The 17486-nt window shown below is 39.9% G+C and overlaps 1 long non-coding RNA gene across 1 annotated transcript; it reads left to right on the top strand.

The window, feature by feature from the left end:
- Window positions 1-16385: 16385 nt before the first annotated feature.
- LOC112949059 lies at window positions 16386-17197 on the top strand. The gene is made up of 2 exons (XR_003249748.1): window positions 16386-16504; window positions 17143-17197. It is a non-coding gene; the product is annotated as an uncharacterized LOC112949059 (long non-coding RNA).
- Window positions 17198-17486: the final 289 nt, after the last annotated feature.

Raw genomic sequence — 17486 nt, forward strand, 5'->3', positions numbered from 1 at the left:
AAAATACAYTTTTATAGGAATTTCTGAATTTACGTTAGCACGGGAGAAATATGAGGAAAACGCTTCCTAGCGAGAAAGTGTGACTTGAMTTTTAATATATGTTTTTTAAAGTCCAGAAAGTTGCTTGGCAGCTTTATAATGTTTGGAATTTGGACTTAATGCAGGTGATTCAAATACTGTATCTGATCCTTATTAAGTCAATAGGAAAAAAAAATATTATTTAATGGAAATTGGCCTGCATCCTATTTATTTATTGTGTATTGAAAAAAAAAAATCAGACCTTATGTGCACCATAAGCAAAAAGGAATTGATTGTTTTTTTGTTTGCTTGTTTATTTCTGAAGAGAGTAAGATCACATTAAATGTCTAAGATAAAAATGTGTTTTGCAGTCATGCAGGCTCTCGCTGCCTATAAAATTAACACATTTCAGGACACTGGAGTTTCAAAATCGAGAAAATCTTTTGAATTTGTTTTTGATTGTTGCTCATTTTTATTCTGTGCCTTTTAATTGCAGGTAGAACATTTTAGGCACAATGCTTTCCGTTTTGTTACTGCAAATCACCTCCAAAATTGTTTCTCTGCCGTCTTTAACTGTGTAAGATCTTTGAGGCTCTCTAGCTTGATCTAAAGCTGTTTGCTTTTAGTGAATTCCTGGTTCTCATAGTATAGGACTGGTCTCTTCCTAATACAAATTTACACTATAATTGCATGAAAAGGTTTTGGAGCYGCAAGATATTTTCAGTTCTCTATGATGAAAGGAATGCATCTGGAATCAGGCCATCAGACGCTACTTACTTCTCACTAGAAAGAGTAGCTCGTGTGGACGTCACAGTCATTAGCTGATGAAGTCTTGCGCTCTAGTTGCAATATTTTTTAGACCAGATGATCCTGCAGAAACGCCAGGAAAAGCTGAATAAAGCCAAACTATTTCAAAGACTGAGCTTTAAATTGTACTTAAGCGTAATCTAGAGTACTTTCTGTATATGTCGAAGCACTTGCATTTATTCTCTCACTGCCAGAGTCCCTGAAAACTCTGATGGTGGTAGCAATGGTAGAAAATTTCTCTAAGTATGTCAGTAACTTGTCAACATGCAACATGGACACTGGCAGTCCAGTGTGAAGTCAATTTGTTTTCATTTCTTCAATCTGTCCCGCACAGTACTTTTCTGTATGTTATGTCATGAAATGCCGTTTGTTATTCCTGGAATTTGTACTGTAACCTAACATGGAATTGATTCGAAAAAAATCCCTATTATTTCAYGTTCAACTACAGGGATTTAGTATGAATTTATGTTGTTATATTAATAGTCTAACAAAGCAAGCAGAGCTCTTTTCCAGGTTATTGTTTTTAACTTGATCTTATTTTCTTCAGGACAAAGTAGGTCGTATAGCGCGTACATAGACTTTAATGCATATTTTGCATGAGCCAAAATATGGAATCGCTTGTCCTGKTTCGCATAGGGTAATGTAGCGTACTGCTGTTTGCACAGGACAATGCGCCTGAGCGACACSTCAGGTGAGCTTGTTGAACCGTGGAGGAGACGAAAGAAAACCAGCTTCCCACAAAATCGTAGTGCGGCCGTAAAGCATTCCAATAACGGAACCACAGCAAGCTCTAAATTTGTTAATTATACATAATAGCATTGTTGTGGTTACATTTGTAAATTAAAAAAATATATATTTGTTCCCCCCCCCCCCCCCCCCAGGGCTTTCCAGGACCTGGACAACGTGAAAAAGAAAGTCAGTCTCAGAAGAATGAAAGTGCAGTGCAGCAAGGGAGAATATTTCCACATGTTTCTGTTCTTTCACCATCCAAAGTAAGATCCCTAGACTCTTTTTTCCTTCTTTATATATTATAGTAACATGAATACTAAAACAATAACATACCTGACAGAAAATAACTGTAGACTCTCTTATGATTTSATGATTATTTTTTTCTCTTCCTGCATTCCTTAGTCTAATGGCTGATGACTAAAATGTATAGGAATACACTGCAGAGAAACATTGCAATGAATTCAAATAGGTGGTTATGAAAGTGAGAATGTGTGCCTGTGTAAAATGTGTTAAACCTCGAAAGCTTTCGAGTAAGTGAGAGAATTTTATTCCGTAAGAAATCCACATTTGAAGGTTAACGGGTCGCTGTTCCTTCAGTTGCCCAGCAAGGTTTTGTGCATGTTTATTTTATGAGCAGCTGATTGGACATTGTCTGGACATGCATAGCAGATCATTGTATTATTATTACATCTCCTAGTACACCAGATCTGCCTAAATAAAGTTCAATATTGTGTTCAATATCAGTGAATAAAATGACATTTACAAAAACGAAATACAGTATTCATGAGTAAACAAACTGCTYCAGTAATGACAGTTTAAGGTAAATATTTCAGTACTCCCCATTGATCAATTAAAGTTTATCGTAATATTTCATAGAGGAATGGTTACTTAAGAAAGGGTGAGCAATACCTTTGTGAAATGTTATTTCATGCTGTTATTATTGGTACACATAGAGAAAATGAAATTCAAAGAAGATTTGGAATTTTTCTTGTTCTGTTGGAGGATAGGTGGAAGAAACAATGCCAGTTGTTATTCAAATCACATGATGGAAATATGTTTTGGAATATACCCAAATGCTCCTTAAATCTATTTTTAGTTTGGTCAATTACTTCTTTCAAACATGAGCCTCTTTATTTCAGAAATTACTAAATATATGTATTTTCAAATGAATGCTTGTGGTTTTTTTCTGCATATATTATGAGAGYATAATATTTGAAAATCTATATGTTGATAGCCTTTGAAGATATAAGCTGTTAATTTTTCAATAATGCAAGTGTGGAGATGAGCCTTATAACAGCTAACAGTACTAGTACTTGTACTAGTTATGCTTGTCTAAAATTGTACACCAGGCCACGTCTGCAGGAGGAGGAGAAATATTTGASTTGGTTCTACAGGTACGCTGAGTTCGTAGGAAAGTGAGAGAGATGCGGAACAAAAGTTTGGGGAATTTGGACCCTTCTTCAGATGACATTTAAGGACTTATTTAAGGAAGATTTGTGACTAAATGCAACATGGTAAGTCCAYTGAAATGCTTTAGATTACTCATTTATTTAAGTACATTGAAATGCGCTTTTGGAGCGGGCTTCAGAATTTCTGTTATCTTTGCCAAAAGTTTTGAGTTTCATCAGSTGTTTATTTTTCAAGAATCATTTTGACTTATGAAACTTGAGTCTCCTTCTATATTCCTGGATATGCCACAGACRTATTTGTATCCATTGGCAAACACAGAGATAGTTATGATTAGTTTTATAACTGAATGTGATTTTCAGAAACAGAATAGTTATGTGAAGCCTTTGAAAGCATCTAAGAGATACATATCTGTCTGTCTATGGAAATAACAATTTATTTTTATATTTTATTTTAATTTTATTTATTTTCCTCTGTGTCTGTTTTGGAGTTATTTATGTCTTCAGAATGTTTTCAAAGTGTTTTTAGCAAACTAAAAATTAAKCCAGTTGCTAAAGTCTACCGTGGACAAGAAGGAAGTCGTTGTTAAATAGGTACGTTAAGATAAATTGAAGCTGACAGGYTTAATGCACTATTAATGCTATAATCATATGACCCGCTGGTAGAATGTCACTAAGCTGTTAATATGCTATACTGCTGAAGAAGACTTAATCAAATACCATCTTTCGTGGAAAGTAGTTCTCCTGTCTATTACTTCTCTAGAAGAAAACTCTCTTTGCTGTTTTTGTCTTTTGCCTAATCTTTCAATTTCTGTACACCTGTAGTCTACTGAAATGTACTGACATGGATTAATCCTTCATGCTAAGATTAAACAAAAATTAAAAAAAAAAAATCTGTAAAACACATTGTTTAGTAAGGACTAAAACATTTAAATCCATAAAGTTATTTTTGTTTCAGCAAAGCAAAATATGAGGATATTTAATAACCCCACGGTGGACATCTAAATCTTTTGTGTTTCACATATAGATGGTTCTTTGGGAAATCCTTGTGCTTTTGCGAGGTAAGGAACGTGCCTGTCACTTATCTTTTACACTATCCTCTATGATTTCTTTTCTGTAAAGGGGAATAAAAAAAAAAAAAAAAAAAAAAAAAAAAAAGGAACTCTAAATACTCTTCTGTCCTTGATACCTTAAAACTGTAGAAAGAAAGGGATTTAGCAATGACTTTCATTATACATGTAGATCTATAGATCTAAATGATACGTGTTAATACTATAACTAAAACTGTTTGCTATATATAAAACTGTTTAGAAGGCCAAGAAGAAAAATGATCAAAAAGTATTTTAGTTTCAAGGGACAGTATCTTGAGTGGTTTTAATTATTATATAAACTTGTTTTAATAATGTACTTTATGTACTGTGCTGTACTCTGTATTGAAGCAGGAGGTAGTTGTGTAATGGAGAGCAACGGAAAAAATCTGTACCAGCAATCACTGAAAGATCAGATGTATAAGGGACCRGAATGTGTCAGAAACCATGTTTAATCCTCCATCTTCACGAAGGTCATTGTAGGACTCGTATTGGTAGCGACAGAGAACGTAAGTAGCACGTGACACGATCTTTGACGTCTATTCGCACACACACATGTATATATAAAATTTTGAACTTCAGTTTTGTTATTAATGGAGAAATAGAYTTCCAAGTGTGTGCCTTAAGCTTTAATATAGCATTTAAATGACTTATGAATCTGAGTGTTTTTGAAAATATCAGTCCTGTTTCAGTATGGGCTGATTTTAACAGATAGTGACACGTGCTTTAGCAGGGTGGCAGTAAATAAAATTCTGARGAGAGCTGTTAAGAACTAAGAGGCTCTCTGTGCTTTTTCCATGTTATTAAGCTTTCAGGGAATTTGTTTTATTATTAACTTGTATTTTTAAGATGCAAATGCATGCGAGGAGAACAGAAAATGCACATTTTGAGCGATCTAGTAACTGGACTGCCTCTATCTCTTTTTTTTTTTTTGTGCAAGCTTATCTTGTGCAAGTAGTTAAGTGGCTTCTATTTAGAGGYGAAATTGGTTTTGGTATCTTGTAGGAATTATTACTTTCATATTGAATTATTAATGGAACCACTTCAGAACCATACTAATAGGAGCACATGATATGTGCCCCAGTTAATTCAAGAGCTAAGGCTTCCGTGCCGGTTTAGCTGTGTAATTGTAGGTTGCAAACTTGAAGTTTTAATTTTACAGGCAGTAAATCTGARGTACGGTGATTCCAGCTTTGTCTTTAGTAGGAGTCGTCCATCCTCAAATGTTTTAAGGACGTTTTCAWTGCTCAGAAAAAGTCATAAAATGCTCATAAAAATATTCATGTTCGTCAATGGTAAGTTTTCCACCTTTGTCCCTCCTAAAGGATTTACCTGGGTGTTATATTGAACATTAAGATCATTTCCTATTTATAGACAAAAAATCTTAATTGAAAAATTACTTTTATAAAAGTTTATATTTTGGAGATGTATACAAGCATTTGGAGATGTATATAATTTACACTGTTGTAATAATGAAGAGCTTTTAATCACCTATAGAAAAGGACAAAGCAAGCATCCAATTTAAGACAGTCGGTCTCTGTCGGTCAATTAACATTTTCACAGGACATCAGGTTATGATAGAGTAWTTGAACCTCGTATGAGTATCTACTGGCGAGGTGCCCCAAGTGTGTGGGAGGCTTGTTTTGTGKTTTTGTTTTCTTTTTCCATTGGGAATTAGAGAATGCAGGGAAGTGCTCGCACATCGCTCATGTGGGACAGAAACCCTTAATTTGTAATTTAATGGCAACGAAGCCCTTGGGCCCCAAATCGCCACTTTTCCATCTGTTTTTATCAACATCAAATGTTACCTGTTATAATTTAAAAAAAAAAAAAATCGTGTGTGTGTATGTATATGTATATATGTACGTATATCGTACTATTGAAACTTAAATGTCACATGTATTGGAAAGGTAAAGTATGACTTGTCACAGTACAGGTTCTGTGACAGAAGAGCCTGAGCGCATACAGCGATGCGATACTTYTGTTTGTCGCTCTGATAGCTCAGCTATGTTATGGTGCCACAGCAACCACTGTGTCTTTTTCCAAATAGTGCCATCCTCGCRGGTACCCTCCTTCCCACTCACCTGAATGAGTGCTGAGATTTTTGCAATGTAAAAGTGGCCTTAAGTTCCCTGAAGAATAATCACTTCAGTGCTTACATCTTAGAAACAGAATTCTACTACATTAATGTCTATCYAAATATAATTTAAATATAATTTTAACCCAATTTTTAAAAGCACACATAAGGTTCTATCCTATAAATAYGCTGTTTAACAAACAATTTTGTTCCTGGATTATTAAAATGCAAAAAAAAATCCAGTTTGAAACCAGTAAAGATGAAGAACAGATTTAGATCTTTTGAAAAACAAAGAATTGAGTGCCAGTTCTATTGATTTCTTTATTTTTATCAAAACACTTYGAGTAGTTTGATTGTCAGTTTTCAAAGAAGGGGACTTTCTTTTGTTTTTCTATTGTTTTTCTTTTTGTTTTTTTTTAATCACCTTGAAAAACACAGGAGCGCTGAGAAAAGGRTGACAGAACCTTAACTATAGCAGGCAATAACAGATGTCACAAAAAAAAAAAAGTCTTTATGAAGGATGCCTATAAATAGATGAGCCAGTTTAGTCATTTGTCATTTAAGCAGTTTAATAATTCGACGCTAAATCTCTTTCAACGGACTTGCTTGAGAACTAAGAATTGCCAAATAGCCATTTTGTGGCTTTATTTGCTATGCGTTATGAGTGTGAGTGTGGAGCTCCCCTGAAGCGGTCTGAGCAGGAAGCGCTGACTTGATTTGTAGCCTAAAAAAAATTATTCATCTGGAGGGATCCTTCTGAAATACTGTTTCATGAACATAAGAACAATGGAATAACAGATGGTGATATTAATGTGGTTRTTCGTAGATTTCTGTAGATATGAATAAGACAGAGGAATATTTTTAACCCAGAAAACTTTTTATTGCRAAAATGTAATTTAAAACTATTTTTCTCTGTAATTCCTCTTGGCGATTAGGACGAATAATTGACCTGTGTTTATTGCAATGAATAAGGAACTGGGCAGTGTCACTGGAGTTAAATACAGGGTTGAACTGCTGGGTACTTTTGATAACTTATCTATTCTTAAAAAGTATACTTTCCAGGGAATTCACAGAACCTAACGAATTATAGCGAAGTATAAAAGATGATGACCGAACATTTGAAGACTAGAGCRGACATGATGTCTGTGTTTGCTTGTAGCATGTCAGCATAGCATTGGATCAGTGGGAGAGAAATTAATTATTTTAATTTAACATGTCTTTCTAGCGCGTTCTCAGTCTTTTCAAGTTCGGTAAACAACCATTACTATTAAAAAATGATAACTATAATGGAAAGGGCAGTTTAAATATTTAGAAAGCGTATCTATTTATGCAATGTGTAGGCAATATGCTATAAATTAGATGTACTTTTCCTGATGGTTAATGAAACTCTGAAATAATACAAAATTTATATTTCTTAGGCTCGACCGGGCCGCAGTCTGGAAGGAAGATAGACCTTCAACAGCAAGTCGAACAAAACAAAAAGGCAAGGAGAAGAGAAAAATACTGTTGTCCTGCCTGTGAGTAAAGTGAAGAAACAATTGAGCTGTAATGTGAAAAAGTAACCTTGGCAGATATAGTTGTCTAGCTGATTCCCGTGTTCAATCTTTCAAACACTTAAATAGCCTCTGCTGAATTTATTGCGTTGTTCCTTGCATGATTAGTGCGGGTGTGGGTTTTTACAATGACCACAGAGCTAGAAGTTAATGTTAAAGGAAATTTTTTATCGACAGCGCTCAACACGAGCTACCGAAACAATATGTTTCTCATTATGGGGATACGTCTTCCCGAATCTGATTTTTCCTTATTCTTGGGGCAGAGAGAATTCGATTTAAATAAAATCTCTATGTATTATATTTAAAATAAAATAGACAGGAAATTTGTCTATTTCATTTTAAAAAGCCTGACATTTTATAGAAAATTTACTCCTCGAATAAKTCAAAAATTAAATAAATAATTAGAGCCTTGTAAATCTAGAATCCTCATTAGGACTTTAAACCAATTGGAAAATAAATCAGAAGACRCACACTGAGTACTATTGGTGGAAATAAAACCTAGCCTTTTTCTTTGTAGTGTATTGCAGGATTCACTTGAGCAGCTCTGGAGGCAGTGTCAGCCCCTYGCTCACGCGCTGCCTGGATACAAGTAGCTTTTGTGACAGCAATATATAATTCAGTTAGTGATTTGATAGGAGTTATGGAGGCCTCTCTCCGGTCCGTCGYATCTCTTCGTCCAGCCCAATAGGCCGCTCGGCTGGCGATCACGGCGGGAGTATCCGGTGAGTCGGGTTCTGGCTTYAGGCAAACACTAGCGAGCCAACGGYCACTTGCTTCGTTCCCACCCAGCATTATTCGATCTCCACCACTCGAGCAGTCTCGCCACAGATATTTGGTTTCACTGGGTTTCCTGCTGTATTGCTCTTGTAGGCGAGTTACTTGTAAAGGGTCTCCGGGAAACAATCCCAGTAGCATATCGTCGCCTCGGGTCGGTCAGTTCTTTATGTTTTTGCTCTTGTGTTGAGCTTCCTATAAGGCAGGCTCGGAGGGCTATAATGGGTCATTGCCATTGTCTCAGCTACTGTCCTCGGAATTGCCAGAACTGCCCCAAATGTTCCCCTCTTGCTCCTCAGGGGATGCTGTCAGTTTCTTTATTTGTACCACAATAAGAGGGCGAGGCGCCCATAAAAGGGTAACTTCTATCTTTCCCTCCATTTTTTCACTTCTTTTATTGTTCTTCCTGTAATTGCTTTTGTAATTGATGGATCTTTAAGGATAACACCAATTCAGTGTTTTTCCTCCCTTCTATTTCTTCTCTAAGATCCTGTTCTGATTTATTCCCCTCTCTGTTTTCTTGTTTTGCACGACCTAGACAAGTTCCCAACGTCTCACAAATAATGTCTGTTCCTTTACCTTCCTTTAGGGTACCTCTAGCCAACTTGAAAGGCTCCTCTACACCTTCCCAATCAAGACAGCCCGCTCCTCTGAGAAGTTGGGACTCGGGGTCTCTCCACGCCTCCATAAATCGCCAGCGATGTCACTTGCCATCGTGCCGACCACATCGATTTGTCACCGAATGAGCGGTGGTGGGGATGAGTGACCAATGCACTTCTCTCATGTGAAAGAAATAGTATTATATTTATTGATGTGGACAATAGTTWAAGGAGATTCGATGATAAGGTCACTTATTTACCTCACAGGGTGCAAGATATGCCCAGAATTACTGAAGAGACCTTCCCATTGAGTCATGGGGTTTGGATTGGACCCCGTCACTCTCCATAGGCCTCCCGAGGGGAGCCTAGGTGAGGCCGGATCCAATACTAGTCCCAGACACGGTCAACAGTTTGCGACTAAAGCATTTTGTGTTAACAAATTCAGAGAGCGTGCTATGCTCACTTACCACCAAACTTTCGTGGCAAGGATCTCTCAGCCTCGAGGAGTGTCTTAGGGGGGAGTTATAGGAGATGTGTATATTGATGTATTTTTATGTATAGCTTTTTTTTCAAGACTATCATATGTTATTTGTTAAATGTAAAGGTCTGAACAGTACTAAAATGATTCTTAAATAAAATTCTTCCCCCTACTATATTACTATGTGCCCAGGAACCTAATTTGTCGTTTTACTATGTGTCGCCTAAATATAGCTCCATACCATTGGAACAATGATTTTTTTGAACTATTTCTGCGTCTTGATAACTTGTTAAAAACGTAAGCGTTAATGCAAATGTSATTTTAGTTTAGCCTTGAAAGAAATAGCTAGAAATAACTGCCCTCTATTACATTCTGTTTAGAACAAATCCCTATGTTATTACTCGCACATTCATTGTATTGTCTGCTTCTTCTTGTATTTTGTATTCTGTTTGATCGCATATGCGGCAAAACAAGAAGAAAAAAATGTTTTTCTTTAAGTACAAAAGCGATAGCCGCTTGAAGGCAATAACAGGCTCTGWGATTCTTGAAAGATGATTACATGAGAATTTGATCTTCTATTTACTCTCAGAACTATTATGTCCTATTGCAGTATATTTTGTTGTTGTTATTTCTCSATATTTTATTTATTCTAAGCTTATTGATTCACAATGACTATGACAGACTTTTAAAAAATATGCAACAAATAATGTCAAAAGGTAGTTTCAATCAGTATCACATCCTGAATGAGTGTGCTCTTGATTTTTTTTTTCTAGTAATTTATATCTGTAGATAGTTTGTCATTAGACTCGCAATAAATCCACGTTTATGGCYAAATTCCAAAATTATGGATGCCTTCCTACCACTATGAACTTCTTATCCCAAACGTGAGACACATGGTTCAGAGTTACCAGTTAAAAATACTATCTAGATAAACAATTTTCTACCATTTCTTAAGTGTTTGTTCCAGTTCTCTCAGCATTAATAGAAGTTGTCGTGACAATATTTTCTTTAAGTTACATAATTGTTCAGACTAATTTCATATAGGTTGGCAACAAGGTGGGCTTTTTCTGTGTTCCTACCAAACCTCAAGTATGGCATTCATAAAATAAATATAAGGAGACGTGACTAGGTTTTAACGTATCTTTAGATCCTTGTCAGAAAGATGCAATATGATTTTTGAATGTTTTGGGTTATTTTATACGTTATTCTCAGGCATCAGATGTTGAATTTGTTGTGTTATTACCAGGATAGATGTAAAATAAAAATCTAACGGTGGTGTTCTTTACTAGGCTCTTTACATTATTTGGCGGCCCATATTTTATTCTCTAGCTTATGGCCTCATATAAGTAGAATCATAGAATCCTTTTGGTTGGACAAGATCTTTGAGATCATCGAGTTCAACCGTAAGCCCTTTGTCACCATGTCTGTTAAATCCTGTCCTTAAGCGCCTCATCTTCAAGTCTCTCGAGGATTGCCAGCGGGGACTCCACCTCTTCCCTAGGCAACCTGTTCCAAAGGTTGACTACTCTTTCCATGTAGTAATTCTTCTTAATATCTAACCTGAGCATCCCCTGGCGCAGCTTTAGACCATTTCCTCTTGTTCTACCGCTAGTTTTTCTGGACAGCAGACTGACCCCCGCCTTGCTACAACCTCCTTTGAGGTAGCTGTAGAGAGCGGTAAGGTCTCTGCCGAGCCTCCTTCAGACTAAACAACCCCAGCTCCCTCTGCCTCTCCTCATAAGGTCTGTGCTCCAGCCTCTTCACCGGCTTCGTTGCCCTTCTCTGGATGCGCTCCAGYGCTTCGAGTAGTGAGGTSCTTCTAGTAGTGAGGGGCCCAAAATTGAACATAGTAGATCCGCGGTACTGCTTCACCAGCMCTGAACAGAGAGGGACGATCGTTTCCCTGGCGCCGCTGGCTGCGCAGTTCTTTATGCAAACCCAGGTGYCCTAGACCTTCCTAGCCACCCCGGCACACTGCAGGGTTATATTCACCAGGCTGTCCACTGGCACCCCTAGCCTGTAACTAAGCCTGTAGTGCTGCATGGGSTTCTCGTGACCAAAGTGCAAGACCCGGCACTTGGCTTTACTCAACCTCGTACAGTTGGTCTCTGCCCAGGGATCTGACCGGTTCCTTCTGCAGAGCCGTCTTACCTTCGAGCATATCTACTCTTCCTTCCAGATCAGTGTCTGCAAATTTGCTGAGGGTGCACTCAATCCCCTCACCTAGATCCTCAATAAAGAGATTACAGAGGACAGGTCCCAACACTGACTCGTGGAGAACACTGCTCGCAACTGGCCGTCAGCTGGGTTTAACTTGCTTTGCCCCTACTTTCTGAGCCCGACCATCCTGTCGTTTTTTGCCCAGAGAAGAGTACGTGTCTAAGCTGTGAGCTGACAGCTTCTCCAGGAGAAAATAGTGGGAGACTGCATCAAAAGCCTTACTGAAGTCTAGGTAGACCATGTCCACAGGCTCTCTCTCAACCCGTAGGCAGCTCACCGGGTAACAGAAGGAGATCAGGTTGGTCAGGCGGTTCCTGCCTTTCTCGAACCTACGCTGGCCAAGATTTATCCTCTGGTTGTCGCACACATGTTGTGCCATCACCCTCGTGATGATCTGCTCTGTAACTTTCTCTGGCACCCGGGTCAGACTCACAGGCCTTTAGTTCCCCAGATCTTCCACCCARCACTTCTTGTAGATGGGCGTCACATGCATCAGTTTCTGGCTGTCCGGGATCTGCCCAGGGAATGCCGATAGACGACGGAGGGCGGCCCGGCAAGCGCCTCGGAMAGCTCCCTCAGAACCCTCGGACGGAGCCCACCAGGCACCATAGACTCTTGGGTGTCCGAGCRGAGTAATGGGTCTCTATTTCCTCCTGGGTGACAGGGCTGTTATTCTGCGCTCTATAGGTGTCTTCCAGCTTTGGAGACCAAGTACCTTAACGCTAATTGATCTGAGTGTTAAAAATTGAGGTAAGGAAGGAATTAAGTACCTCGGCCTTATCCTCGTATTTGGCGACAATATTCTCTGTTGCGTCCAAAAAGGATGGAGGTTCTCTTTGGCTCCCCTCTTCTTGTTAATGTATTTGCGGAATTATTTTTTGTCATCTTTTACAGTGGTGGCCAGACTGAGCTCCCTCCGCGTCTTCACCTCTCTCAATTCCTCTCCACRCACCCTAGCGATCTCCTTGTACTCTTCCAAGTTACCTGTCCCTTCTTCCTAAGATGGTAAGTTCTCTCTTGTTCCCGGAGCCTCAGCAATAGGTTGCTATTTGGCCAGGTCAGTCGTCGTCCCCTCCGGATCATCTTTCGGGACACGGGGTCGGCCCGCTCTTCGCCTTTGAGATTTCCTCCTTGAGAAAATTGCAGTCTTCCTAGTTCCCTTTGCTCTTCAGGACTGTCTCCCAAGGGATTCTCCCAAGTATTCCAAAATCTGCTCTSCAGAAGTGTGATGTAGACAACCATATTAAAAAACGGCTCCTCAACTGGGTCATAAACCCCCCGTCTTTGATTTGAGCACTTGCAACACGCTGCAAATTTATCTTTTCGTAACATGGTTAAAGGAGGATGCATTTCTGTGTTAACCTCTAGGGCTAACAACCTGGATTTTCACAGAATTTATTACACAGGAGAAGACCTAAAGAATGGAAGCGGTAAAGGAGCAAAAACATTTAAGAGAGGCACTGAGAACGCTTCTCCTTGAGACGGAGAAAATTTGTCATTGTTAGGGTTTATGAAGGGGTAATATAGCAGAACTAAGTCCATATATAAATAGAAGGCTGAATTTCATTCTGGATTGACCATGTGTTTCCAGGATCTGCAAAGGAGAGGTAAAAGATCCATCCTATCCTAACATTTACAACCTTCTCAAGTGTAGGTTTTAAAAACATCTTTTATAGATGCAGCAGAAGGACTAGCAAGGGTTAATGGTGGAATGCCATGTGACGGCAGCACCTGTGCAGCGAGGGCCCCTCCTCCCCTGGGTGGGGTATATTAAGGAGAGCTCAGGACTTACACCTGTGTCTGTGAAGTGATGGCTGCCAGGGCTCTGGTGGAAGAGCAGCTCCTGAGCTCTCCTCAGACAGAAATGGAGCTGAGGTACGGGAGAATGCCCAGGTATCCTGGGGTGGTTCTGAGAGGAGATCCTAGTCTTCTGCCTGGATAAGTGCAGGTATGCTTATCTACATGGCTTTGGCGTTCTGTTTTGGTAGTTGCAGGAAAGCTTACCTTCTCATTTTTGGTGTTTGAAGGGAGGGGAAAAAAGCAGTTTGGGAGGACTGCTTTTTGTGTGTTTCTTGCAAAAACTGCCAWTTTTTGCAAAGGTTGAAAATCACTTTCTTAATATCTACTCATAGATGTTCTCAAATTTGGGGATCATATGGTGGCTCTCTGTCTGGTGGAGGGAGGTAGAAAGGGTTGACGTGCATTTGGGAAGTTATCTCAAAGTCATTTGGCTAGGGACACCAGTCTGCCTATCGCAGTTCTTCAGAAGTATTGCGAAGAGGTAAGGGGCAAGCACAGGTGAGGTGACTTTGTTCTTGGGTGTGGGTTTTTTTTTTTTTTTTTTCTCCCTTTCTCTCTTTCTCCCTCTTCTCTCCTGTTCAAGGAGAGGGTTATTTCACTTGCATCTAAATTATATTTAAAACTTCCTTCATTTTTCCTGTGCTTGGATTGTCTCCATATGTTTTTGCTGGCTGGGGTTGGTCTCTCGCCCGTCTGCCTAAGCGGACCATAGCCATCTTTGAGTGCCTTTTGCTGCGGGCTGCAGAGTTCTGTCTTCTTCATAGAGAGTTTAGGTGAGGATAGTAATAGGTCCTTGCCTGTCTGTTTCACTCTGCGGTGGTCTAAGACACATGCAGAAAAAGAGCTTTTCCTGATATTTGTAGCCGACTGCAAGCTGTTTTTGCCGTATAAGCGTCTGCTTGAAGGTGAGTTAAAATGTATGGCCTTCCTACCCAGGTAATTAGACTAGATCAAGTCGTTTCCAGTTTCTTGAATAGTAAAGGTAAGACAAATGACTGCAATGGTCTGTGACTGCATGGCATCATAGTCTCAAGTATGGTTATCTGCAGCTATCGGCTATAGCTGAGGATATACTGTGGTACTTTCCAGACCATCATATGTTCTTTAGGGGCGCTTTAGAGATTTTCCCGGGTGCCTAGATACATGTGCATATTGCACATCTATTTTGCGTGTGTGGGTATGCTGTGTGTGTGTATATATATGGTTGCATAGCTCTATCTGGTTTCCTCATCATAATAACTCAAAAAGGTAAAATCTGGACTCAAGGTTGTTGTGTTTTTTTTTTTTTTTTTTTTGTCATGTAAAATAATACAGCCATGTTTGTAGGAGATGCAGGTGAAGAAATGAAATGTATGCTTTTTCTGCTTTTTACTATATCTTGAAGATTTATCTGCCTTTACCTTAGTAGCAGCTGCTGTCTCGGTCTTAATTCTATTGCGCACTTGAAAACTGAGTGTGTAGTATAAGGACAATTTCTATTTGGAGTACATCACTGCTCTATTGCCAGTGTTTAAAGTATCTTAGTAGAGGGTGTTGGTGCCTTATATTAACATATAAAAATTGGTCAGCTTCATTTGCCTTTGTTATTTAGAAGTCATCACTATTCTGGTGGTGGTTTTTTTTTTTTTTTCCTTTCTTTTTTAGGTGATAATAAAACCTCAGAAATAGGTTGGCTTTTGCCCCTGTTTGGTAGTGAGTTGTGTCTGGGCCACCATGTCAGTGTTTCTATGGAGGAGTGTGACAATGAAGGGGATGTGTCCCCAGTGGACTTGTCCCAGTTGGCTGAGGTACCCCATCAGGATGGCGTGCACCTCGTTCCCCCRAGCCTGTCACGGTCTCGGTTTGTGCAGAAGTGTGGAGAAGGGTGGCCAGGCTTGGGGCTTTGCTGGGGGACGAAGGGTCGGATTGCTTGATATGGAGGGACTAGTCCTCTTCTGCTACCTGTAAGAAGCATTGCCCTGCATCTTTGATACTAAAGATGGAGGGAAAATGAAAGTTTCAGTCATTGCATAAGCAGTTGTAATGGCTTGTGGTGTATAATCATCATTCCTCCTTTCGTTTGTGCGCTTGTCCTTTGCAGGACTTCATCCATAGCTTGGATATGGGGTTTGCTTTGTGTGTATCTTTTGTTTTAACTCAATGAGTTCTCTGTTGCCCGTTAACCTGACTCTTCTTTACTTTTCTTGAATTACAAGTAGGAATAGTCGAGTTGACCGGGCTTCTTGCTGAGCGCCAAGGAGAGAGATACCTGTGAAGCAAGTCCCGTAGCTTCAAGCAAGAGCTAATATTTGCTCCAGCAAAGACTTGATAAGTTTTTTTTCCCCTTGAGAGCCTACTTGAAGAATGCCTTCCAAGAACAACAGGTTTCTAGTACCCAGCGKTGGCTTGGTAAGTACAGACATGCTGCTCTTAACGCTTTTTGACACACAACTATAAACCTTTGTAGGAAGATGAGTATAGCTCTTTAGAAGGCGCTATATGAAATATCTGTGGAAGTTGTCGCTTAAAGCAGAAATATGGATTATACGAAAATCTTTTTTTACTAGCAATGCCATGATAACATCAGCTGATATTTAATGATGCTGGCGGAGGGAGCAATAAAAGTCTAGGGACAGATAGGCTGGGCAGGTTCTTCCCATATTGTGTGTTATCTCACTTCGGTCTATAAAAATTCCAACCCCCTTTCCTGCTGCAGGGGAAGGTGGGGGCAGGGAGGAAACGCCATGCTTTGAGTGATATTTCTCTTATCTCACAGCACTAAGTGAATGACACGGGGGCATCTCTCTGCAGACCGAGTGCTTCCATCAGCAGAAGCTCAAGCCCTGCTGGGTACYACGGTCCGTTGTCTGGAATGGCTTCGGGGAGCAGGGCGATCGGATCCTGCCTTGCTCCCTGTTCTTTGTGAGAACCTTTCCCCACATATGAGTCGGGCCGGGAATCCAGCTGATTGCTCGGGTGAGGAATCTTTGTGATGTCAAGATCATTGCATTGTAATRGACAGATGCTACCCTTAATGCTTTAGAAATGGGTAGAACTATATTTCTACTGTTTCTTTTCCCATGCTGAGGYATGGGAGACAACCCCAAATCCCACATTTTTGCCTTTTCCATCGCTGTTTTACCTACCTCCTCTTACYTCTTTCTCTAGAACTTATTTCTCTAATGAGCTTATGCCCATCTCCTTAAAGGAGCTGAGCTGTCTTTTTTTGAGCATGTTCCCAGAGTATTTTTACACCTGGGATAAGGAGGTCCATCTTTTCTTCTGTGCTTCTCTAGTTCCTGCTGGCAGAACTTCCTCCTTTTAATGCCCTTAAGGGAGACGTCTGAAGGCGGTCTGTGCCTGCTTTTCGCTTGTCTCCTCTCCAGGGCCTTATATCCTTTTCTGGGGACTCTGTTAACTTTTCCTAGAGTAACGTGCTTTAAAAATGCAGAGGAGCAGGCTGGACAGAAGTGTGCCCTGGGATGCAGGCTGGTATACCCTGCAGTGAATATATATATATATATATATATATATATATATATATAAAAAATCACTGTATACTGCAGTCAATATATGTATTATATATATATGTCTTTATGCATGTGTATTTGCAGACTCGGCCGACTCCATCGGTGAGAGCTGGTCAAGTTTTGATCTTTACTTCTGAGCGGTGTCTGGAGAGCGACAGCGGGGGAGGCGACTGCTCCCAGCTACTGCCAGGACAAGGTTGGGTGCAAAACCGCGTGGCGAGCGAGCAGACCGGAGGGTGAAGGTCCGTGGGCAGCATGTCCATCCGTCCCCCCCACAGCAGCTTCTCTCTTCTGCCTGGCTGCGTGTGTTGCCTCCCTGCTGGCCCCGGGGGAATTGCCCTCTTATTACCACAATTACAATCCATACACATTTCATCAAAATAATATGGCTTTGCACGCGCCTTCCGCAGCAGRGCGTGGAGCTGGAG

The sequence above is a fragment of the Nothoprocta perdicaria genome, unplaced genomic scaffold, assembly GCF_003342845.1.
Source record: "Nothoprocta perdicaria isolate Ctin4 unplaced genomic scaffold, notPer1 scaffold_285, whole genome shotgun sequence".
In the NCBI taxonomy this organism is placed as follows: domain Eukaryota; kingdom Metazoa; phylum Chordata; class Aves; order Tinamiformes; family Tinamidae; genus Nothoprocta; species Nothoprocta perdicaria.